The following is a 27,073-nucleotide window of genomic DNA, read 5'->3' on the forward strand; positions in this document are numbered from 1 at the left end:
TTTACAAATCAGATTAAGAACAAAATCCTCCAAGACTAGTTATTTCTTCCCTGACCTCTCCAACAGCATCAGTGATGCTCTCCTGGGCTCACCTGATTCCAGCCACATGTCTTGCAGTTTCTAAAATAAGTCAAGTTCCTTCCAGTCTCAGAGCAGTTCTATTTCCTGTTTCCTTTCCAGAACCTCTCGCCCTCGATCTCCCAAGGCTCACCGCTTTATATTATTTGGGCTTCTGTGCACACATTCTTCCCCTTAGAGTGGTTTTCTCTGATGGACCAACATAAATAGACCAAATCACCTCCTCTCCTTTGCCCTGTCACCACTTATACTTTCACCGCACTTTACGTTCCTTATAACACTTAATGCCTTCAAATTGTCTGATTATTTTGTTTTTTGTCCATCTTCCCAATAGAATGTAAGTTCATGAGGACAGTGACCTTTTCTTGCTCACCATGGTATCTTCACCTAAGATGTACACCGAAGAATAACTGACACTTAGTAGGTCTGCAAAAAATACCCATTGAATGAATGAATGATGACTACATGGAAATGGTCTAGCTAGAGAGGCAGACCTTAAGGACATCGAACTAGTGATATGATAAAAATTGTCATGAGTACAAAGAAATGGGAAGACCTAATTTAGATGAGAAGAGGGGACTGCCCTGAAAGGCTTTTCTAAGGGAGTGACATTTGAGCTGGGATCTAAGGCAAAGTAGAAATTAATCTGGTGGCGTAGGATGGGGTAGAGGAAAGGAGAGCGCAACAGATACCCACTGAGGGTTTTGTTGTGATTCTGAAGAATACACACGCATACACACACATGTGCCTCTAGCACCTACGACAGCATCTGACATAAAAATAAACAGGCAGGGACGCCTGGGTGGCTCAGTGGGTTAAAGCCTCTGCCTTCGGCTCAGGTCATGATCGCAGGGTCCTGGGTTAGAGCCCCACATTGGGCTCTCTGCTCAGCAGGGAGGCTGCTTCCCTTCCTCTCTCTCTCTGCCTGCCTCTCTGCCTACTTGTGATCTCTGTCTGTCAAATAAATGAATAAAATCTTAAAAAAAAAATAAACAGGCAACAAAAAATAATTGATGATTTGGGTTTTTTTTTAATGAATAAGGACAGACACCATGTAAATGCAATTTCTACTGTTCTTAGAATTCGTATTGAGCATGGTATTTTTACTCAAGGAATGTTGATTGAATCCACCTCAGTTGGGTGCCCGTTTTTTCCTATAAGGTATGAGCAGTACTCTTGCAATTAACAGGAATAATCTTTATTAAGAGTGCACACATATATTTACTAAAAGAAAAAAAAAGTGGCATCACAGAGTGAAGTGATCTGTGTCAAAGAAATTCCTTTGAGGTCCAGAGGGCTATATACTTTTGGAATTGAATAGGAATCTTTGTCTACAGATAAATTTTATGAACCACTTAAAAACTCTAATGCAGGGACACCTGGGTGGCTCAGTGGGTTAAGCCTCTGCCTTTGGCTCAGGTCGTGATCTCAGCATCCTGGAATCAAACCCTGAATCGGGTTCTCTGCTCAGTGGGGAGCCTGCTTCTCCCTCTCTCTCCCTCTCTCTCTGCCTGCTTGTGATCTCTCTCTCTGTGTGTCAAATAAATAAATAAAACCTTTAAAAAAAATCCTCTAATGCAGGGGTGCCTGGATTAAGTTGGTTAAGTGTCTGGCTTCAGAGGGCCCTGCTCATACCTTAGCTTTGGAGTTCAAGGCCCACATCACTTAAGTGTCTGACTTCATCTCAGGGTCCTGGGACCGAGACCCATATCAGGCTCCCTGCTCAGTGGGGAGTCTGCTTCTATCTTTCCCTCTTCTCATGCCCCTACCCCAACTTGAGCTTCTCAAAAAAAAAAAAAAAAAGTCTTTCTAAAAAAGTTTTTAAAGGGACATCTGGGTGGCTCAGTCATTGGGCTCAGGTCATGATCCCAGGGTCCTGGGATTGAGCCCTACATTGGGCTCCCTGCTCAGCGGGGAGTCTGCTTGTCCCTCCCCCACTCCCCCTGCTTATGTTCCCTCTCTCACTGTGTCTGTCTCTGTCAAATAAATAAAATCTTTTTTAAAAATAATTTTTAAACAATTTTTTTAAAAACTTCTAATGCATACAGGAACCTACAATGATGGTCTACTCCTATTCAGCACTATTCTATGCTAAAATTTAACATACAGACCTGGGTTCCCAAAGATGGGCAGGTATTCTACCAAACATATGAAAACATTAACTCTCCAAAGAGGAAGCAATACTCTAAAACTTTGGGCTTTGGTATCAGGTAAATCTGGAACCAGACTTCAACTCTACCTCTTATTAGCTGTATGACTGTGTATGACTTTAGCTACTAAGCATTCAAATTTTACAACAGTAAAATTGGACAATACTATATAAGCATTTATCAGTGATTGGCAGAAAAGCATTATGTATTCAGTGAGAAAAACGAAGCCTAAAATATCTAACTTTCCTATAAACACATAGAGATTAAGTGGCAGAACTGGAATTTCAGCTACCAAGGTGTGGTTATGAAATCATATCTTGATAAGTAGCTCAGAAAGGCAACATAAAAAAATGATTAACAGAGAGGTGAAGAGTTCCTGCAAGTAGCTGGTTGTTATACAAGTAACATACTCAGACACAACAACATTAAATTTCAGTCTCGTTTATTTAAAAGATTTAGAGTTCAGAACAGTCTTTAATATGGAAAAATGTGAATCAACAGTATTGCATCATATTAGTATACAGATGGTCTCATTTAATTTGAAATTCATTTTCAGTATTTCCGTAAATTGAGTTTCAGATCAGATTCTCATGATGAAATCAGGAGTAGCTCCATATCATGAAAGAAAATTCCATAATTAGGGAATTTCACAGAAGCTAGGAATTTTTCAGAATACCATTACAAGAGAGCCGAATCCTTCATTTGGCTATATAATAAAACTTACATATTTTTAACAGTTCTGTCTTCTAGCTCATCTTCATTTAAACATAGCTCACAAAACAAGGCACTTAATCTCTCCATTAAGTTCAGTTGAGAAGGAGTTCAGTCCTGGATTTAAAAGAGAGAGAGAGAAAGAGAGAGCCATGGTTAACAACCAGGTTTAAAAGAAATTGAAATTTTTGGCATGAGAAATCAGGTTTCCATGAGAGCCTGGGTGGCCCAGTAAGTTAGGCGTCTGCCTTCTGCCTTCATGAATCCAGGGTCCTGGGATCGAGTTCTACATCAGGGAGTGTGCTTCACCCTCTGCCCCTCCACCACCCCACCCCCCCAGCTCCTGTGTGCTCTTTTTCTTTCTCTCTCTTGCAAAAATAAATAAATAAAAATCTTTAAAAAGAAAAAAGAAAAAATAGAAAGAAATCAGGAGGTTTCCAAAAAGTTAATACTTCTTTAACAAACATTATTACCATTTAATTTCTTTCACAGACAATATCACCATAAGGCACGCACATTATCATTTACTATGCTTTGTTATTGCATTAGCGTGTCTGAAATTGACTTCAAATACAATATTCCATTCCAAGGTCTGAGTAGCACTCCCATTTTTCCAACATGGAAACAGACTCTTGAACTAAGAAAACTCAAACCAGTTGTTTTGAAAAAAGTGGTCAAAAAATATGTTTTAATATTTTACTTTTTTTTTAGTTTCAAAGGATCTCAGAGGTATATAAAGTGAAAAAGTATCACACCCCATTTCTGATTCCCACAAACGGCAGTTGGCTACTTGGAGTGCCTTCTTCCATTTCTTTTTCTATGTAAATATAAAGCTGCACAATATAGACAATATACCCTTTTTAAAAAAAAAAAAGTAAAAACTGTGATCATAAAACATAATCCAACAGCTCTCTTTCTCCACTCAATGTACCATTAAAAATACCATTGTGAATAGTGGCTGGCCTGCTCAGTTGGAAGATCATGAGACTCTTTTTTTTTTTTTTTTTAAGATTTTACTTATTTATTTGACAGACAGAGATCACAAGTAGGCAGAGAGGGAGGCAGAGGAATAGGGGGAAGCAGGCTCCTCGCTGAGCAGGGAGCCGAATGCAGGGCTCAATCCCAGGACCCTGAGACCATGATTCGAGCTGAAGGCAGAGGCTTAACCCACTGAGCCACCCAGGCACCCCAGAGCATGAGACTCTTGATCTCAAGGCTGTGAGTTTGATCCCCACATTGGGTAGAGATTATTTAAATTATAAATGAATACACTTAAAAAATATCATGGTGAAAACTTGACATGTCAATATTGTGCATGAACCAGATTTCTTTATTGCACCAACAGATCTATTAAGCATTCCAACAACCTTACCCAAAATACTCTTTCACTTAAAAAAAAAAAATTAGTGCCATGATGAACAAATCAATTTAAAACTAGGTGAGGGATGCCTGGGTGGCTCAGTTGGTGAAGCAACTGCCTTCCACTCAGGTCATGATCCTGGAGTCCTGGGATCAAGTCCCGCATTAGGCTTTCTGCTTTACAGGGAGTCTGCTTCTCTCTCTGACCCTCCCACTTCTCATGCTCTCTCTCTCTCTCATTCTCAAATAAATAAATAAAATCTTTAAAAAAAAAAAAAACTAGGCAAAAGTGAAAGTAAACAATATATTTTTATCAACATCATACTTCCAGCCAAAAATAACAAAATTTCAGGATGGTTATGCAAGCAAACTAAAGTAACATTAGGGAATTTCAGGGAAGTATGTCTTCATCTGAATGCCTACTGTAGCAGAGGATTTGCAAATCTGGATTTGCTCTATCTACTCATATTTTTTCTAAAGTTCTATACTTTAACTGCTATGACTTTTGCCTAGTTTTCTTTCTTCTTTTTATTATTTTTATAAATATATTTGATGCAGGGGCGCCTGGCTGGCTCAGTCCATAGAGCATGCAATTTTTGATCTTGGGGTCATGAGTTCGAGTTCCACATTGGGTGTAGAGATTACTTATTTGATACATACAAAAGATTACATGAAATACATAAGCTAGTTATAAATCATAATACAGTGAAAAACTATAAACCCACCACCCAACTCAAGAACCAAAAAACCAGGAACCTTCCTATCCCTACAGTCCTAAATGTTCTGTATCATTCTACAGCTTTTAGGTGTATATAATAAATACTTATGTACATATAAATAAATATATATATATATACATATACATGTATGTAAATACTCTATCACAATTGTATATTAAATAATAATATATTGTACACTTTGGCTTATTTTTTGAGATCTATTGAAAACCATAATATAGTGGATGCTGGAGTATGCAACTCTGATATCCTCTCCATGACCAAGACATTTATTTGCGGAGAGTGCTAGTTGCTGAGGGCTCCCAGTTGTGTGTCCCCCCCCCCCCCACGTGGGAACTGTTCTTGGTTGAAGGGCGTTGCTTTGCCCCGCCCCCATGGGTTACCTGCATCCAATGCCTAGATACTGCAGGAAGAAACATGCCTGGCTACTGGCCTCAATTATGGACATCTGTGAGGCCATCCTAACTGCGGAGCTCCCTGTGGGCTCAGCCCAGGCTTCTGTTAGACCTGCATCACAGCTCAACGGCTCTGTCAGCTTAATCGTGCTTCCCTCGCTCCCTTACAGATGCTGCAATTCTGACTGTATGGCTTGAATTGTGTCCCCCAAAAGATATGTTGAAATCCTAACTCTCCCCACGCCACCAACGTATGAATGTGGCCGTATTTAGAAACAGGGTTTTTGCAGATGTAATCAAATTAAGACAAGGTTGGACGGGACTAGGGTGGGCCTTAAATTCAATGACTGGGTCCTTATAAAGGGAGATTTGGAGTTGCGCAGGGAGACAGAGGAACGAAGGCCCTGTGAGCTGGAGAATGCAGTTGTGCAGACACAAAATAAAAAAATGTTAAGGATTGCCAACACCCAGCAGAAACTCGAAGAGCGAGGAAGGATTCTTCCCTAAGGCCGTCAGAGGGCCCTGCCCATACCATGGTTTTGGACTTCTAGCCAAAAAAACTTCGAGAGAATAATTTTTTGTTCTTTAAAGCTGCCTAGTTTTTATCAATCTGTTATAGTAGCTCTGAGGAAACTCATGTGTAAACCTAAGCCTTTTACTTGGGGAGTCTTCTGAGACTTGCTTTTTTACTTAACACCACGTTTCTTAGAATTATTTATGTCATTTACTGTAGAGGTACCTCTCCGTTTCTTTCTTCTTCACTATCAATGGCAATATCTCATCAGAGACATTCATGAATAATATATACATGAAAAACTTTTTCCAAAATGATCATGCCTCTATTTGGGGGTGCAGTTTTTTTGTTTATGTTCATTTTATTTATTTATATTTTTGAGAAAACGTTCTATATAAATTTTAATATTCATGCCATAACTACCTTTGTATGTGTAAGTGTGTATTAGGCAAAATAATGATCCTCCCCACACTTAAAGAGATGCATATCCTAACCACAAGAACCTGCAAATGTTACCGTATCAAACAGTATATTGTGATAATAGGACTAAGTTAAGGACTCAAGATGGGAAGATCATTCAAGTGAGGCTAATCTATGTCACATGGGTCCTTAAAATTGGAGAACCTGCCTCAGATTTGGTCGGAGAAGGAGATGCAAGTATGGAAGAATGGTCAGAGTGGGGCGCTGATGCTGGCTGGGGGAATGGAGGAAGCCTCTAGAGGCTGAAAAGCAGCAAGGAGACAAACCCTTCTGAGACCTTCTGAAAGGAACACTTTGACTTCAGTCCAGTGAGTCCCATCTTGTAATTCTAACCTATAGAACTGTCAGATAATAAGTGTGTGTTGCTTTAAGCCACTAATTTGTGGGAATTTATAGGAGCAACAATAGAACACTAATACCCTGCGCGCGCGCGTGTGTGTGTGTGTGTGTGTGTGTGTCCTAAGGAAGCACACCTGAATCAGGCCCCGCCCTCCTCTCTTGTTTATTGTATTCAAGCCATAAGAGCCTCCCCCATAGTCTTCAAAAGCACCGAAGTTCATCCTACAGCAACCATACTTTCAGCAACCGTACTTTAAGTTCCATAAAGGTCTGTTCCATTCACTGACACAGCCCTGGGAAACAGTAACCACTCGATACACACTCATTAAACGAACAAATGGATTAGTATTGCTGAAGGAAAGGGTAAAAATTAGTGACGAGAGATAACTTCCAGTGGAAAAATAAAATCGGTCACATCTTAAAAATTATTTGGCTTGTCTCTCAGCTCTATTTTCCTCTTCAGTCATAACACATGAATTCTTCCTGTATAGAACCAAAAACCGAAATGGGGTGATGATGTTAAGAGTCACGTTTTATGGTCTCACCTACCCACAACCAGTTCATTTGCTGTCTCAGGTGAGAAAAACAAGCTCTTAAAAACAGGGCACAGTTATGTGGTTACTCTTTGGCCTCCTCGGTGGGCCATCTGGCAAGTCTCCAACTTCGTGGCAACTTTGCTGTCTCACGTTACCCCATGTATAGGACGTTGAAAAATCAGAATAGTGGTTATGCTTCTGTGAAGTAGGTATCATTAGTGAACTAGGTTCCCTTTATCTATATAGGGGATCTAAAAAGATTTTCCTATTTCTAGCTCCCTTCTATCTTTCTTTACTTTGCATTATGAGAATTTTAATAAGCCTCCTCAAATCTTTGAAACAAGGTACAGACAATGGAGAAATAACCCACCTTTCTTAGCATCCCAGTATTGAGGGATCTGATGCCTGTAAGACTAAAGCACTCGGGGAGGAAGCAAGAGTAGGACTAGAGTGTAAGCGCAGTAGGGAGAGAAAGGAGGCGAGTCCTCAGGTAGCTGCTGGCAACTGCAAAACCTCCTTGGTGTACAATGAGCTACATTTACTTCTCTCTCCCTTGTCTGTGGGTAGACTAGGGTTTGGCTGACACAGGCTGCTATGAGCAGAGCTTTGCTCCTGGCCATGGGCTGGGCTTACGTCTGCTCTGTTTCTCAATCATCTGAGATCACCTAGGTCAGAAAATAACTCTAGAGAACTCATTATCATATATATTGCAAAATATTTCATCAACAGATTCTTCTTTTCCAGGGGTAGGAGGAAAAAAAACAAGCCCTCAGTTGTGTGACCTTGGATAATTCTGGTATTTAGTTAGCTCACATATCAAATGGCAATGGCAAATGATGCCCACTCTTTTGGAGAAGATAGAGAAGACAACCAGGAACGCTTAGGGACCTACTGAATTTACTGTCCCACTAGCGGTAGATAGACTATTTGCTTTACCTCATTCTCATCAACAGTAGTTCTCATTAAACTGTTTTGTCAATTCTACAGATAAAAAAAGTATCTCCTTTCTGAATGTGCTTTCCAACGCCACCAAGAAGTTAAATTAATTCCGTTTGGTTGTTCCCTGGTGATAGCATGAGATCCCACAAGCTTAGTGTCACAAGACTGTCCCCACGTCAGATACCAGTTACAGGCCCAGGTTGTTGCCTGCTTTCCTGACCTGCTGGCTGTCCCTGCAGGTTTCCACAACATCCTGCTTGGCTTCTGTTATGTGTAGAGTGGCTCATAGAACTTGGGAAAACAGTTTACATTACTAGGTTACCAGTTTATTAGAAAAGCATACAATTCAGTAACAGCCCAATGGAAAAGATGCATAGGGGAAGATAAGTGATATGGGAAGGGACATGGCAGTCTAGTGCCCTCCAGACATGCCACCTCCCAGCACACCCCCATGTTTAGCAACCTGGAAAATCCCTGAACCCCACACTGTTGGGTTTTTATGGAGGGTTCATCACATAGACACGATTGATTAAATCATCGGCCATTGGCAATTGATTCAACCTCCAGACCCTTTCGTCTTTCTGGATATAGGGTGAGGAATGGGACTGAAAGTTCCAACCCTCCAGTGCTGGTTTGCCCCCATCCTTAGAAGTTTTCCGAAACTCATCACATTAACATTAATTTAGGTGTGATTGAACGGGGCCTGTTATGAATAACAATACACTCCTTCCAGCTTTATGGACACAGGAATCCATTATACAAGGCTAAATATTATGAAAAAGATACTCCCATTGCTTTTTTTCATTAGGAAATTCCAAAGGTTTGGAGAGTTGCAAGCCAGTAAGAGTGGATGAAGACCAAATATGTTTCTCACTATAAATCACAATATCACACATTGTCCTAATTTGCATGTTTTTTTGAGACTGAAGTTCTCTTCATATGCTTATTTACCGTTTATTACTTCTTTTGCACACTACCTCTTCATATCTTTTGCTCACTTGGCATATTTCTCTTTTTCCTAATGATTTGTTAAAGGTTTTACAAGGTTATTTGTATGAGCTTATTAACCCTTTTGTTTATTTACTTACTTATTTTATTTTTACTTATTTTGAGAGAGAGAGCACTCATGGGAGCAAGGGGAGGGGGAGAGGGAGAGAGAGAACCTCAAGCAGACTCCATGCTAAGTGTGGAGCCTGATGTGGGGCTTGATCCCACAACCCTGGATCACAAACTGAGCCAAAATCAAGAGTGGGACATTTAAACGATTGATCCACACAGGTGCCCCTATTAACCCTAATAGAAATGCATTTACCATTTTGTTATGGATAATTTCAAACATATGAAAAGGTAGGCAAGATAATATAATGAACTCCCTCGTATAATGAATTTTCATAACTATCAACTCATGCCCAATCTTGTTTATACAACTATCCACTTCTCCTTTCCTAGAGTTTTTAAAAGAATAATCTCTAGGCCCAACGTGGGATTCAAATTCATGGCCCCAAGATCAAGATTTGCACACTCCACTGACTGAACCAGCCAGGTGCCCCTCTCCTGAATTATTTTGAAGCCAATCACAGAAAATATAATCATTTTATCTGTAATTATTTCTGCATGTACCTGTAAAATTATAAGGGACTCTTTTTTGAAAACAAAATACCATTATCCCACCGAAAAAAAATTAACAGGATTCTTACCATCAGATAGTCCCAACTTTTTGCCTTATTAGTGTCTTTTTTATTTAATGGTCTCTTTGCAATTGTTGATATGACTAATGTGCTTTTGTTTGAAGCACATCTAAATCAAATATCCCTGTAATCACACACTACATACTTTTTCTTCCTCTTCCAAAGTTTCCAGCATACTTTCATTTCTATGAAAAGTAGTGAAGGAAACAGCATTGAAAATGGAGTTGGGAAGCCCTAAAGGGGGAGCGCTCACATGCATACCCCTGGTTGCAGCCTACACAGCAGGCAAAAAGATCTCTTTCTGCCCCAGCAGCAACACTTGCAGCCAGTGAGAAACCACCACCACCTCTAACGAACTTTTGTGTGAAACAACCCTCCCCTGAAAACTAATAAAGGCTTACCTTCCCTTTGTCTCTTTGGACTTGCCTATGGTTTTTCCAGTTTACTCGTCCTAAATCACAATTCCTCTGCTATTCCCAAATAAACTCATTTTGCTAAAAAATAACTGACCATTTTATTTTTTTAAAGTTGACACACATGGAAGATGCATCAAGTTGAGAACATTAGGATGGACAGGAAAAGCTAGCAAGAAAGTGGGATTAACGAAAAAAAAAAGTGTTTAAGTAAGCTGTGAAAATAGGTAGTTAGGTTAACTGAAATGGAGTTGCTAAAAACTAAGAACTACCGAAAAGTGAGTTGCTAAAAACAGATGTAAAATCAGTAATTAGACTCACCACAAATAATCACCAGAAACATGTATAAATAGTCTAATTGGGTAACAGCATTCCATTTTCTGAATACCAAAGGCAAAGGGAGAGAGAGCGAGAAAGAGAGAGAGTATGTGAATACAGTAAAGGTGAAATAGATTCCTTCTCAGAGCTCAACGTTTGTGGTCTTGATTTATAGTTGGATGCAATGTAAACAGCTGCTCCTGGCTCTGGTATACCTTTGTTAGGTGAAATTCAGAGGGAAACAAAATGTATGGGTATAAATGACAATAGCTCTCTGACACCAGTCATCTGGGAATAAAACGTTGACACTCTGGTTTTAACTAGGGAGAAATAACCTTTTTGCAACACACGAGCAGTCCCAAGGTTTTCTGTTTTCTCTTCCCAATCCACACTTTGTTTTAGATATGTCTTCGTGAGAATTGCCTTATTTATATCTCATTTTATTCTCTGTCTATATATGTGTGTTTATTGAAGACGTTTGAGTGAACATTCTTTCTGTAAGTGCCTTAATATGGCTCTTTTTTGGGTCTGGATTTGTAGAGAGACCAAAGACCCACTTTTAATATTTTCACACATTCCTCATAAATAAACTACTCAACGATTTGCATGGCAATGTTAAAAAAAATTGCTTTCCAAAACCAAGAATATTTCTTATTTACACATAATTTTTAGTGAACTGGGCTGAACATAAAAGAAGACCCTGTTTATAGAAATCCAATTAATTGCAAACTTACAGATAAAAAAAAAACCCAATCTGTGAACAAGATTATAATTTTTGATTACAGGTTTCCAAGTGTATAGAAAACATGATTTAAATTGCTCAGGGAAGGGGCACCTGGGTGGCTCAGTCAATTAAGCACCTGCCTTGGGCTCAGCTTATGATCCCAGGGTCCTGGGATCAAGTCCTGAATCGAGCTCCTCGCTGGGAAGGGAGCCTGCTTCTCCCTCTGCCTATTGCTCCCCCTGCTTGTGCTCTCTCTCATTCTCTCTCGGAATAAATTCATTAAATCTTCAAAAAAATAAAAATAAATTGTTTAGGGGATGGGACACCTGGGTGACTCAGCCAATTAAGCATCCAAATCTTGATTTGGCTCGGGTCAATATCTCAGTGTTCTGAGACTGAGCCCTGCCTCAGGCTCCATACTGGGCATGAAGCCTGCTTAAGATTCACTCCCTCTTTCTTCTGCCCTCTCCTCTCCCCTTTCCCCCTTTAAAAAAAAAAAAAAATCGAATACTGCCATAAACATTTTTCCAATTTACTTTCAAAAAACTAATGGCTACTAAAAATATATAACCAATTTTATTTTACTTTTTAAAGATTTTTTATTTAAGTAATCTCTACACCCTGTGTGGGGCTTGAACTTAAAAATTAACAATGCTGACTGAGATCAAGAGTTGCAACCTCTACCAAGTGAACCAGTCAGGCATTGCAAAATATGTCCAATTTTAGATATTTCCTTAATGTTCTAGAGTCTGTAAAAATTAGAGATACAAAACTGGAGATCTCAGAGTTAATCGATTCTGTCTTTCAATCATGCAATGGAAATCTCAGGATACCAAGAGAGAGACTAATCAAGGAATTTCACAGGCCTTTTATTCACTATTGAATGTATATTCAAACACCTTTCATTTACCTGTTTTACCTTTCCTGACCCAGGGTGGGAATATTGAATAGTCCAAGTGTTCCTAACCAGGATCCTGCTCAGCCAGTATAAGGGACATTTTACCTGCAGACTTTAGATGGGATGAGATATTCTGATCCCTAACATACCCCAGGAAATGTACTGTGTGTCCATGTCTAATTAAGTTCATTTCAACTCTCTTCTGATTTTTAGATACAGATGGATAAGTGTTCTCTTAAGTTAATTGAGGGAGCTTTTAAAATAAAGTCAAAGCTAGGGGTATCACCTTGAGGATTTGTAAATATTAGTCAATATCCTTCAGGGTGCATATAAATCCCTATTTTATTGTAAAAAGTAATAATGAACTTGGCCTATCTTGTTGCAAAAGAACATTGGTCTGAATGTTAATCTCTTTCATTTCCCATTGGAAGAAAAAAATATATATGGAGGTAGCAGATTTTCAGATCTTATTTGCATAATATCATGAAAATCCCTCTCGCCCCTCATTTATCAATGACATAGTAAAAATATTGTACTCTATTAACTTCTGGTTTTAAAATAAAAACCCAAGTAAAAAACTAGACACATACTGTATTTTAATCTGCCTTTTTACTTAAAGTGGCACACATTTCTCCAACTCCTATTTTCTATGTAATTGTTAATAGCTTGACAAATTCCCTGTATGAATGTATCATAGACAGATCTAAACAATATTCTACTGCTGGGCATTTCAGTTGTTTCAAGTTAGCTATTATAAATAATGTTGAAATGAACACTCTATGTTTCAAACACATCTCTTATGATTTCTTTATACTAAATTCTTAGGTATGCAATTTTGGGGTGCCTGGCTGGCTCAGTTGGTAGAGCACATCACTCACGACTTCAGGGTTGTAAATTCAAGGTGTAGAGATTACTTAGATAAGTTAAAAAAAAAACTTATGAAAAGTAATGCAATTCTGTGTTAAAAAGCATGAGTGCTTTGTTTTTTCCTCAGTCCACCTTATTGAGAGATAACTGAAAATACGATTCTGAATTTTAAGTGTTTGATGGTTTTTGATAAATTTGTAAATTTGCATAACTACCATGATCAAGATTAGTATTTCCTCATGCTTTATAGTCAGTTCCCTCCCTGATCCTTCATCCATCATGACCAATAGTTGTTTTCACTCTCTCATTTTGCCTTTTCTAGAAATGCAGATAAATGGAATCATACAGTATATAATCTTTTATGTCTTGCTTCTCCATTAGCATGACATCCTTGAGATTAATCCATGGTGCAAGTATTGGTAGTCTATCCCTTCTCGTTCCTTAGTCGTATTCCATTTGGTTATCCATTCTTCAGTTGATGAACATTCGACTTTACGATTTTTCACTGTATGAATAAAACAAATATGAATGTTTACATACAAGTCTTCATGTGGACAAATGCTTTTATTTCCCTTGACTAAATAATACTTGAGAAGTGGAATTACAGATTAAATGGTAACTGTTTAATTTTATAAGAAATTGACAAACTGCTTTCCAAAGCAGCTGTATCGTTTTGTACCATGTCTTCACCACACTTGGTAGTGTCAGTCTTTTTCACTTAGTGGGTCTATAGTGGTAACCCAATGTGGCTTTAACTAGCATCTCCCTGAAGAATAAAGATGATGAACATTTTTGTATGTGCTTATTGGACAGTCATTCCTTTTTTTGGTAAAATGTCTATCAAAGTCTTGTTGGGGATTTGGTGATCTATCAAGATCAGAACACATGTACTGGGCAGTACGTAGAGTTACAGGAGTTTTCAGGGTTGCACGAAGTCCCTCAGAGCATGAGACTGGAGGCTGACAATGAGGGGGTCACTACCCAAAAAGGGAGGAAGGCAAGGGAACTCCTGGAGGAGAGGGCAATCAGACAGGAGGATTACATGTCCAGGTGATGTGCTCTAGCAGCATGGTAGAGTGTTTCTGTGTCAGAGCTTTAAAAAGGCAGCACCAAAGGCTTGGGGACTTTATGGGCCCAGAGCTTATCTTTTTTTTTTTTTCTTTTTAAAGATTTTATTTATTTACTTGAGAGAGAGCACATGAGTGAGCGAGCACAAGCAGGGGGGAGAAGCAGACTCCCCATCAATAAGGGAGCCCAAAGTGAGGCTTGATGCCAGAACCCTGAGATTGTGATGAGCCTAAGGCAGGTGCCCAACCCACTGAGCCACCCAGGTGCCCCCAGGATTTATCTTACTGACTGCCAGCAGATGTGGAGGTTGGTTTCCTGGAGTATGCAAAGCAGGCAGGTTCTAAAAATCCACCTGTTCGGACTATTTTGTAAATAATGGAATGTATAAAAATTTGAGTTTGGCACTGGTGGGCTTTTATAGCTAAAAGCTTTCAGACTGTCATAAGGAAATAAACTTGGAGGAACACCTAGGTGGCTCAGTTGGGTCAGCATCTGCCTTTGGCTCAGGTTATGATCCCAGAGTCCTGGGATCCAGTCCCATGGCGGGCTCTTTGCTCCATGGGGAGCCTGCTTCTCCCTCTGCCTGCTGCTCCTCCTGCTTGTGCACTTTCTCTCTCTCTCTCTCTGAAAAATAAATTAATAAAATATTTTAAACAAGAAATAAACTTGCAGCCAATACACAAAGATGATCTTTGCCTCACTTACTTAACAAAGTTTTGCTCTGTTTTAATTAGGTTGCCTGTCTTCTTATTACTGAGTACTAAAATTTCTTTATATTTCCTGAAGAGGAATCCTTCATCAGATGTGTTACAAATATTTTTTCCCAGTCTATGGCTTATCTTTTTATTTCTTAACAGTGTATTTTGATAAATATTTTTATTTTAATAAAACCCAATTTATTAACTTTTTAAAAAAGATTTTAAGTAATCTCTACACCCAACATGGGGCTGAAACTCAACCCTGAGATTAAGAGTCATAGGCTCTACCTCTGACCCAGCCAGGCATCCTATTAACTTTTTTTAATGCTTCTTACTTTCTGTGGCTTATCTAAAAAATCTTTGCATTACCCAAGATTACAAAGATCTTCAAGATCTTCCTCCTGTTTTTTTTCTATAAGTTTTCTCTCTTGTGTTTGGGTTTGTGGATCCATTTCAAGTTAATCTTTGTATATAGTGTGAGACCAGAAACAAAGTCCATCATTTTGCCAATGATATCCAACTGTTCCTACATCATTTGTTGAAAAATTTTTCCTTACTGATTTCACCTCAGAACTTTTGTTGAAAATCACTTGATGATATATTTATATACCTCCACTTTGTTTTGTCCCATTGATTTATATAACTATCATCATTAAAATTACACTCTCTAGATTACTATAAAGTCTTGAAATCAAATAGTGCACCTTTTTGGACTTACCTACTCTAGAGCCTTTGCATTTCCATATAAATTTAGCCTGCTGAATTCTATAAAAATAGTTCAAAATCCTACTGGTATATTGACTGGAATTTTTTTGGATCTATAGATCAATTTGAAGAGAGGTGAAATCTTAACAATATTGAGTCTTCCAATCCATGAACACGGTATCTGTCCCATTAGTTTGGTCTTTAGTTTCTCTCTGCTGTGTTCTATAGTTTCCATATACATTCCATATAGTTTCCTTACACATACTTTGTTAAATAAATCTCCAAGTATTTCCTGTTTGCTGTTGCTATTTAAATGGCTTGTTTTCTAAATTTCATTCTATAGTTTCTGTTTGTTTGGTTTTTTTTTTTTTTTTTTTTTTTTTGGCTAGCACATGAGCATTTTTTTAAGGCTCTTCATTAATACTGTCATGTATAAAGGTCATACCAGATTATATATCCAAAAAATATGAGATTGCCTATTTGAGCACACTTCTTTTTTAAGGTTCTGAGAAAGAGAGAAAGAGAGAGCACAAGTAGAGGCAGAGGGAGTGGGAGAGGGAATCTCAAGCAGACTCCATGCTGAGCACAGAGCCGATATGGGACTTGATCTCACAACCTCGACAGAATGACCTGAGCTGAAACCAAGAGTCAGAGGCTTAACTGACCACACCACCTAGGCACCCCTTGACCACACTTTTGTAAGTACTGCTCTCATTTAAAACCCCCAAGCATGGCAGATTTGGCAAATAGTTCTATCCTTTCGATTTGCTTTTTTGGACTCCTGAAGAATTATAATCTTCTCTTGACCAGAGTTCATTGCTGGACCTCAGGCACAGAACATTTGCTCATACACAATGGTTCACAGCACACCATCACTACTGGACTTTAATTTCTTTTACCTCATTCCCCACTCCTCCCTCTATGGGCGACTTTTTTCTTGTTCTTAGGAAACCATTCCAACGTGTTTGATGTAGGTTTTTTAATATTTTCTTACAGGATATTTTTATTTCCCTGTTTTAAATTTATACAAATGGTATTTATAGACTCCATTGTTTATTACTTTCACTAAACTGCATCTTTAAAAATATGCAGATGTGGAGGATATATGCAGTCCTTTGCTTCTAACGCACGACTGTATATGTGAGCCTTCACCAAGTTTGAACTAGCTCTCTCAGTGAGAGAGATCGGTAGGGCACTTTGGTGGCTCAGTTGGTTCAGCATCCAACACGATTTTGGCTTGCTCTGCATTGGGCTCTGTGTTCAGCATGAAGTTTGCTTGTCTCCCTCCCTCCCCACTGCTCCTTCCCTCCTTTGCTTGTGTATACCCTCTCTCAAATAAATAAAATCTTAAAAAAAAAACCAAAAACCTATATTGACTTGGAGTTTGTCACCAAAAAGCCCAATATAATTATTATTTTCATATTTGTTCCCTTAAAGACCTGTGTAAGACTTCTTGAGGACATGTATCCAGGACAATTTATTAATATCTATATTAAATTTTGCCAGACTGCTCTCCAGAACAGCTCCACCACTTTACACTAAGCAACAGTGCATAAGGGTTCCTATTCACCCCCATTGCCATCGACACATGACATTATCCATCCATCTTTCCACTTTTTGTTAGTCTGTTGGGTACTAAGAGAAATTTTCTTGTGGCTTTAATCTGACCCTCTCTCTTTACTAATGAGTTTGAGCATACCTTTCTGTCATTCGCCTATTTAATATCCTTGGTACACTTTTCTACTGAGGCTCTTGGTTTTTTTTTTTTTTTATTATTTAGGCATTCCGTTACACTGTAGATACATGTAGACATATTCTCCTATACTGCCATCTCTTATAAAAATGATGAAATCTTTTCTTCCCCAGTATTTTTTTACAGGTATCATTGACGCATAACAAAGCACCCAAAACCTCGTAAGTTTAAAAGAAACCATTTTATTTTGCTCATGATTTTGTGGGCCAAAAATTGAGAAGGGCTCTCCTGGATGGTTCATCTGATTTACAAAGCAACAGCCAATGGCAGGTGGGGCTGGAGGATCCATTTCCAAAATGGCTTCTTCACTTACATGTCTGGTTCCTCAATGCTCCTTGGCCTCTCCAGATGTTTTATCCTCCAGGAGTTCATTAGATGACTTTGGCCTTCTTAGAACATAGTAATTTGAAGGTAATTACATCTCTTACTTAGTGGGTGGGTTCCAAAAGGCAGGAAGAAATTGCCAGGTGAGGTAAGAACAACACCTGTAACTAGGATATCATCCATTCTACCATGTTCTTTTGGTCTAAGCAGTCAAAAAGCCTACTCAAAATTAAAGAAGTGGAGAGATGCCACGTTTTGATGACAGAGTGACATCAATCACACTGCAGAAGAACATGTCAGCTGGGAGATATTGCTGTGGTCATCTTTGGAAAACATAATCTGCTACGTTATGCAATGACATTATTGTTTTTTCTTTTGTGAACTGTCAAACCATGGCTTAGCCTTTCTATCTTCTCTTACTGATTGATAAAACCCAAAATTACATATCTCAAACTTTTACATTTCTATAAATTATGTTCTTTCCAAGTTTTCCTCTTCAGGTAGAAGACTACAAGTCAGTTTCATTTACTTTACCATTAGTTTTCTTTTTTAAATCTTGTGTTAGAATGAAAAAAATTGGGGACATCTGGGAGGTTCAGTCCATTGAGCACCCAACTCTTGATTCAGCTCAGGTCATGATCTCAAGCCCTGCACTGGGCTCCATGATGCACATGGATCCTGCTTAAGATTCTCTCTCTCCCACTCTCTCTGTTCCTCCCCAACCCTGTTCAAGTGCTCTGGCACTGTCTTAAAAGAAAAAAAAGAAAGAAAGAAAAGAAAACTTTACTTAAATCTGTGTATCTCAAAAAAATATTTTATAGAATTAATAAGTCATTTCACAAATATCTTAAAATTAACTCCATATTATAAGTTCAAATTCCTTAATTATAACAAATAGTACAGAATAGCTTAAAATCACAGATGTCTTCATTTTAACTAATGCAATGGGTCTTTTCTTTCCCTCTTATAAACTGTACAAATTCTGTATCTTTGATTAATACTAAAATATAAAGGAAAAAGCTGACCACTCCTTTAATACACCTTCACTGAAAGTATGGTTCCTATCCCTTTGGGAAAAAACAAAAACAAAAACAAAACTTCTTGAAAAACAATTTAAAATCCAAAAACATGGAGTTAAAAAAAATGAAAGTGGTTTACAAATAATTTTTTTTAGATTAGTAAATATACATAACTTCGATCAATTTAAAAATATCTTCTTATACAGTCTTCATAAAAATTTCACAAATCTGCATCTCATGAGTGTCAGGCAAGAAGTAATACTGTCTTCATGTAAAACTTGTCTGAAAATTAAAAATCATGCTGATCTTCATTAACTAAAGACTGTTAATAATAGAAAAGGAGACTAAAGCCATACACCCTAGATGTTTTCACAGGCCACATTCTGGAACTTGGTGCTGAGGTTTAAAGAAGTCATTAATTCTTTTTTCCCCAGAATATAGAAACCTAGCATATATAGCATTTTAATTATATAAATGTAATGTGACAAGGGGAGCCTGGGTGGCTCAGACCATAAGCTTCCAACTCTTGATTTCGGCTTAGGCCGTGATCTCAAGGTTGCAGGATCCAGCCCTGAGTTGGCCTCTGCGCTCAGCAGGGAGTCTGCTCGAGAATCCTCTGCCCTTCCCCCTGTTTGTGTAAATTCTTTCTCAAATAAATAAATAAATGTATCTTTAAAAAAATATTATGTAACAGTAATACTTCATTAAAATAATTATTTGTCCGTAATACGTCCAGTATGGTTTTTTTGAATATCAATGTTGAGATTCACTGACTTTCTTAAAATTCTAAGCACGTATCTTTCATCAAAATTGGGATGTTTTCCGCTACTGTTTCTTCAGTTGTTTTTTGCACTCTACTCTTCCTCTTCTCCTTTTGGGATTCTGATAAAATGAGTATTAGACCTTGTGATATTGTCCCATTGGCTCTGTTCATTTACCTTTTCTATCATTTTCCTCTCTGTTCATCAGACTGGATAATTTCTATTGCTCTAGGTTCAAGTTCACGGACTCTTTTCTTCATCATCTCCATACTGCAATTGAGGACCTCCAGGGAATTTTGGGTTTTATTTTGGTTATTGTATATTTGAGTCCTAACATTTTGTTACACACGCACACACACACAAATATCATCTCTCTGCTGAGACTCCTCTTTTTTTTTTTTTCAAGAATATTCTTCTTGATTCCTTGAAGCATGGATATTTAGAATGAATATTATCAATATTTTAGAGGAAAAATGGTTTTTAAAAATTGAAGCAAATAATTTGTAAAAAAGTACCAAAATAAACAAAAATGCCATTTAAGTTCTAGAGCCAAACAAACACACCGAGGGAGTAAGTTAAACAAAATGAAAAACAAGGAAAAGTCGAGGGCAAAGCAAAATAATCTCTTCAGGGCTCTTGAATTTCTAAGATCTAGAGAGAATCTGGGGTGCATAGGTAGCTCAGTTTGTTAAGTGTCTGCATTCAGCTTAGGTCATGATCCTGGGATCAAGCTCCAGGTTGGGTTCTCTGATTAGGAGGGAGTCTGCTTCTCTGTCTCCCCCTCTACCTCCTCCTCTCTCTCATTCACTCTTTCTCTCTCAAATAAATAAAATCTTAAAAAAAAAAAAAGATATAGACAGAATCCTTTAAGTTTTGGAATATATGCCTATGATCTTGCTTTCTTTCCAATAGGAAACAAAGTAATATCTTTTAACCTAGATACAACCTTTTGCTGTAACCATTGGTGTGTTGTGTCTTGTCTAGAAAAATCCTACGATTAATAATCTGTCTTCAAGAAATAATATCCAGCAGAGCAGAAATAATGTATCCTGTCCTGGAAATATATGTAGGAAGAACAGAAAATAAGATTCAGTGAAAGGCATGAAAAAATTTTAAAACTTTTTCCTCTTTCTTTCAGACACCTAATTATCCTACAAAAAAGGTGGAGTGAGTGGGTGGAGATGCACTCCATGTTTAAGAGTATTGTTATTTAAAAACAAAATATATAAACAAGTGCACAAAGTACAACCAACAATTCTTCCACTTCAAATACTATAAAGGAAAACTAAGGGCCAAATTCTGAATGGGTGGTTTTGTTGTCTTGTACATGCAGTTTTCCCACACACAAATGTTCACAGATGCAGAAGTACATTAATAAAAATGTGTTTTCAGCAATGTGAACAGTATTGTATAGGGAAATGAAATTAGAAAGGTTTTACATAAAGGGCTCAAACAGATATTCCCACTCAATCCCTCCCCACCCGTGTTTCCAAATTTTGGTTACAAACTAAAATAAAAACTTTATTTTTTTGTTATCTTCTACACTGTATTATTTGGAAGTAAGTTTGTATTTATTTTTGAATGAACAGCAGAACCAAAGGCTTTCATTTATAACACCTACGTCAAGAACATTACCAGTGGGGCGCTGGCTGGCTCAGTTGATAAAGCATGTGACTCATGATCTACGGATCATGAGTTCAAGTCCCATGTTAGGTGTGGAGGCTAATTTTAAAAAGAATTAATTAAACAACAACAACAAAAAGAATGCTACCAGTTACCCTTTGGTGCTATTATAGCTCACTGAAAGGAGTTTTGTCAAAACCATACAAAGCCTAAGTTTCAAAATGATCACCTTTGACACATTTATCAAATACATATGCACAACCTTAGGAATCATGTTCTCCAGAAGGTAGTGGTTATTACCACATTTTTTTCTGGAAGCATAACTGACCTTGTATTTCAAAAAACATTTCACACCAGCAGAATTGAAATGATGTTGGTAAAAAGCAGAGTACAAAACAAAGACCTCAGGGATTAAATGTTAAAATGTTTGGGTGTAAAATCTCACCATTTCTTGGAGATGTCCAGAAGGGCTCTCTGAAAATACAGAGATACATTTATTTCTAAACTTTTCAAAGTAAGTACCTACCTATTCCAAGCACCTTCAAATGAACCATTTGTTGAGGACCTGAGTCATAGGTAACTTGGCAATTAAAAACGTATGCCTCTTGGGGTGCCTGGGTGACTCCAACAGTTAAGTGTCTGCCTTCGGTTTAGATTAGGATCCCAGAGACCCAGGATCAAGCCCCACATTGGGCTCCCTGCTCATGAGAGACCCTGCTTCTCCCCCTACACTTCACCCAACTTGTGCTCACTCTCTCCCCCAAATAAAACCTTAAAAAAAAAAAAAAAAAAAAGGTGTGCATCCACTTTCAAAGCAAACTGTGGTTGTCATTGGTTTTGAATAATTTTATGATTCTACAAATCTACAAATTCTATCCATTCCTAAGATACAGTTTTCCTAAGATACAAAACCAACTCACCAGTATTTTACCATATTACCAAACAACAACAATATGAACAGTATAGTACTTAAAAATTAAGTTTCCCAATCTTTTTCCATTGGCAAGTTAATTAATATTTGAAGATACACTGGCTTCAGGTCAGAGTGAAGGAAATACCATCCTGAGACCTGACTAGCAAGCCAACAGTATTAGTCTATCAATCTGTACCCAAAATCATATTCAACAGAAGTATGTATACAAACCCATCCACTTTGCTCCTTTCTATACCACTACTATATTTTCAAATATTCAAGTACTAAGCAAACTCAGACAAAAGGGTAATTATGAAAACCCATACAGATACATCAAGAAAACTCATACACAACACATTGAAGGGTTTTTTAATGGTATATGAAAGCAGTCCAATAAAATGACACAGAAACAGGTTTTATAGGCTCTAAAATATAAAGAAAAAGAACAGTTTTTTCCCTCTCGCTATAAATCATTTCTGTTACATGGCCTATCCCCCAAACTAAAAATTGGTAGCTGATTTCCAAAACCACGCGGTACCTTATTTTAAATCCCCTCTTTCACCAACCTTGAATGAAAAAACTTTCTAGACACCAGTACTATTTGTGGGAGTAAAAAGCTTTTATATAATATTGTCTGAGAAATAGCTTTTCATGGCCAGTTAGGCCTTAAGTCATATAAACAACAACCAGACTATCTAAATAAGGCAGAATTTATGGAGCAGCACCTGAGGGCAGAAATAGTGAGGGTGTGCAGGGGTGTTAAGACAGGTACTGACCTGCTTGGCAATTTGGTGTTATCCAGAGATTCTGATACATGCAGTTACATGTCAGTACACAGTGTCCCATTTTGACTCAAGCTGAGAGAGTATGGAAAAACAAGTAAGATCAAAGTGTACCAACAGGCAGAGGAACCCTGGGAGCCAAGAGTAAGGTAAGGCATCTAAAAGCAAATCTGATTCCCTTAAGTAACCAAATCACCCCACAGCACCACTAAGGTCAAAGGGCTTGCTCCCTAGAACTAAGGGTATTTGTTTCACAATCACTTTTTGCAATACTGTTCTACAATACTGTTCTACGACCAACTAACTGCAAAGCAGTCTTCCAGAGGCTCACAAAGGTTTAAGAACACATCCAAGTTAACAGAAAGGCATTTCATAAGGAGGAACTGCGGAGCACGGCCTGTGGGCATTAGGAAACAGGGGCAAGGTTCACCACACGCAAGAGAAGGTGAAGCACACGTTCAGGGGCACGTTCACCACTCACGCAGTTTCTCACACCGAAAACAAGACAGACAACACTCAGGATATTGCCCTTCAGACTTCCCAAAATTTCACCTGTTGCACAAATCCCACCAGACCCAAGAAAACAAGCCCAACCTAACCTCAAATAGGGTCCTGAGCATCAACGACTACAGGAACACAGTACAACACTGTAAGAAAAGTGGGAGAGGTGCAGGATACAAACCACAACAAAATAAGGCATGCTCCAAAATGCTTAGGCGCTGGCCACCCAGATATTTTGAAGGCTGAAAGCCCAGACGGCTAGGGTCTGGCAGGTTGGAGCCCCTCATCTAGCCCTTAGCTGCCAGAGGCCCCCAGGCCGATCTAGCGACACCAGGCCCCAAGCTTAACCCAACACACCGCTCCCCACCTCCCTGGCACACAATTAACAGGCCCTCGGTAACCTGGGGGCTGTCGGTGGCCTTCTGATGGTACAGAGAGCCCCCCGAGCCGTCCGGAATAACAGAATCCCCCAATTCCTGCCCTGGCGGCGGCCATCACACCCAAAGAACGAACTTTTACGACAACTCCCACAATACCCGCGGCCTACAACTCCCAGAGTGCACCGGGCGCCGCTGCCGTTAACCCTGTCGTGGCGCCGGAGCTGGCGAGCCCTTCACCCCTCCCCGTGACAGAACCCAATTGTTGCACCAACTTTCTCCCTCACAATCCAAAGCTAACTTTGCAAATTCTGTCAAACAGTTCCAGTTCTGCTGTTTCCCTGCCTTCCTTTATCACTCAAACCCCCTCAGCTGCCCAGAAAATTATCCCTGACAGAGTACTACTTGTTATCCCCAGAGCACTCTTCACACTGCTAAATACTTCTCATTTATAGGGGTACATTTAACTTCAATCAATCTTTCCTTTTGCCTTTATAATTTTCTGGCATTTTTCTAACTTCTTGTAACACAGATATTTTGGTACTCAACATTATTAATTTAAAAATTGTTTTCTAAAATCTGGGAACCAACAATAGAGAAGGACTATCCTATAGCTGGCTATAATAGTCTCAATCTCTGCTTTTTGTAAGATACACTTCCTCAAAAAATTCATGCAACTCTAAATAAGTCCTATAAGAAAAATTAGATATAGGCGATATATATCTTTTCGATTTCAAGATCTTTTTTTTTTTTTTAAAGGGAGAACTATTGTGTCAACATACTTTATTTTCCCTTTTTCTCTCTATTGATAGAAAGATAATCAGAAATAGCATATACTACTACTTTATTCCTTTCTGACTTTAAAAAATAACAAATAACTAGCCAGGAAACATTTTCATATAATTTGAAAAGAAAACCAAGAGTTCATTCTTTCAGAAAACTGCACAATCACCTATTTTGCTAATGAAAGAACTCCTTTAAAGTTCCTCATTTTAATTAAAAACAAGTTTCAAAATGCATTTCTTTTAAATACATTGCCCATAATTTCAGTAAATACGACAATCACATGTAGAGATCACTGTATCATCAATATAAATTAAATGTGTAAGATGTACTTACACAAATTGTAACTTGCTCAGACGTGTAACTGACTGACAGACAAAATAATGCTTCAGTATTTGATGCATGCACCAAAACAACAACTAGATTTCTCCTATAGTATCTGCTATTTTTCTCACACCAAAATATAAAACAAAATGTACATAATGTCTGATTTTTCCTTGGAAACATTTTGCCAGATGAAAGGGCACTCAAAATGTATCATGAATTTCAAATCACAAAACTCAGAAATCCTAACACACACACACAAAAACCCCAAAGCCCTTTGGGAAAGATACGTCTTCAGCAAAACTCTACAAAATCTTATTTTAAACATGACCCTTAATAATACATTTAGCTTATTAGTAAATTTTTTGATCTAGTAAACTACAATGAAAAAATACTTCTACAGCATTAATTTTTTTTCATTCATATTACAGTATATAGTTTCATTTACAATTAAGGTAAATGCTATATGCCAAGACATAAAATATATACATAAATATGCTTTAAAATTTTAGTTCATTAGACTATTTTAGCTTTTGTATTTTTCTAATTTTAACTTAACATCTTAGTTAGGACTTAGCTAGGCAAAGTTGCATTTTTACTCTCTATTTTTTAATATCTGCTAGACCATAAAAATGTAATGCATATTTTATATATTATTCTTCTGATGTTAAAACATATGATTCATAAGAAAGTTTCAAAAACAAGTCAGAAATAAAACTGATCTCCTCGTATATTTATAACATGCTTACAACTCTTTTCTCAGTGCTATTAAATTATATTTTCCATTAGAAGGCTAGGTTTTTCTATTTTTTATCTTTTAAAATATAAGATTTAAAAACTGACCTATTAAAGACTTATTTAAAGAGTACATTAGAAATAATGTTAGAATCTTTTTCAGATTAACAAAATTCTTCTTTCAAAAATAACTTAGAAGTTTAGTATAACCTAATTAAGTAATTTAAGTAAGTCTCATCCTATATACTTAATATTAATATGGATGTCTGTATTAGGAGAAAAATACATTCTAGAAATGAATTCTTCAAATCCATGTATTAAAAAAACTTAGTACTTTTCTCCCAACGTTTTTAGATTTTATTTAACCATATGAATTTTTACATGCATTTCTTAAAGACCGAAACCTCTATTCTATAATTTTTAAAAATATTTATATGTAACTGTTTTATATATTTAAAATTAGGAGAAGTCTTGTTTAATCTTCAGAATATATGTTAATAAAAGACAAACATTGCAATTTATTTCTTTTTCCAAATGTGGTATTGGTGAGAAAGCTGGAATGTACAAATTTGGATATTTTATAACAGATTCTATGTATCATTTCTCTAACTATTTCTTTCATTCTTTTAGCTTCATAAAATACTTCAAAGCATTGTAGTATGATGATTGTTTAGACGTTTTAATTGCATTTTTAGTTTATCTGCTTTAAAACATCTGATTTTCATATATGTGTTTATACTGTTCATGCAAGTAAACTGCACTAATAGAATTATTGCCAAAAATAGAATGAGTTGCTAATATTTTAATATGCTCAAAAAGTTAATCTGTCTTTCCTTTTCATACGTTATCAGTATGACACAAATAAAAACTGAAAAGAGGTCACACACAAAGGACAGGTTCTTGCTTGATTAAACAAACTGTTTATATTTACATTATGACCCTACAAAGCAATATTTTCCTAGCATGTGAATAGATCCTAGAGTTTAAGCTTCTTTGTTACAGTCCAAACCTTAAATAACTTTATTTCACTAGCCTGCTTTTAAAGCAGTGACCAGTCTTGCCAGCTTTTCAAAACATTCTATTTTTTATTATTATATACATCTATATTTATGTTTAGGGATACTCTAGGTGTCTCTAGATTTTGAAAAATATAATTTTAATTTTGTTATGTCCTAAATACTTAGAAAAGATGATAATGGGAATCCTATTATAATGCCTGTCTATTAGAAAGTGCAAAAAAGGTGCCTCTTTTTTTCCCCAAGAAACTGATTTTTTAAATGAAAAATTTTCAACAATTTGTTTTACTTAACTTAAAAACCCAGCTTTCTATCATCTTCATTATATTTTATATCAGTTATCATAAGCAACGCTTAAGTTCATGTTTCTTCTTTTCTCTAATCGAAATGCTTTCTTTTCAACAGATGCATAAACAATAGAAAACGTTTCCTTACCTAAAGATGAAAATTTCACCTTTAAAAAAGTCTCCAAGTTTCTTCCGAAGATAAAATTTGACAATTTCCTATAGAAATAAGAAAAGATACAGGTTAATGATTATGATCAC

The 27,073-nt window shown here is 37.3% G+C and overlaps 1 long non-coding RNA gene across 1 annotated transcript; it reads right to left on the reverse strand.

The window, feature by feature from the left end:
* Window positions 1-2,667: 2,667 nt before the first annotated feature.
* LOC123387754 lies at window positions 2,668-23,800 on the reverse strand. The gene is made up of 3 exons (XR_006602247.1): window positions 22,787-23,800; window positions 13,493-13,651; window positions 2,668-3,056 (listed from the first exon to the last, which is right to left on the reverse strand). It is a non-coding gene; the product is annotated as an uncharacterized LOC123387754 (long non-coding RNA).
* Window positions 23,801-27,073: the final 3,273 nt, after the last annotated feature.

This window comes from Mustela putorius, unplaced genomic scaffold (genome assembly GCF_011764305.1).
Source record: "Mustela putorius furo isolate JIRA1106 unplaced genomic scaffold, ASM1176430v1.1 tig00003859_pilon_pilon_pilon, whole genome shotgun sequence".
NCBI lineage: Eukaryota > Metazoa > Chordata > Mammalia > Carnivora > Mustelidae > Mustela > Mustela putorius.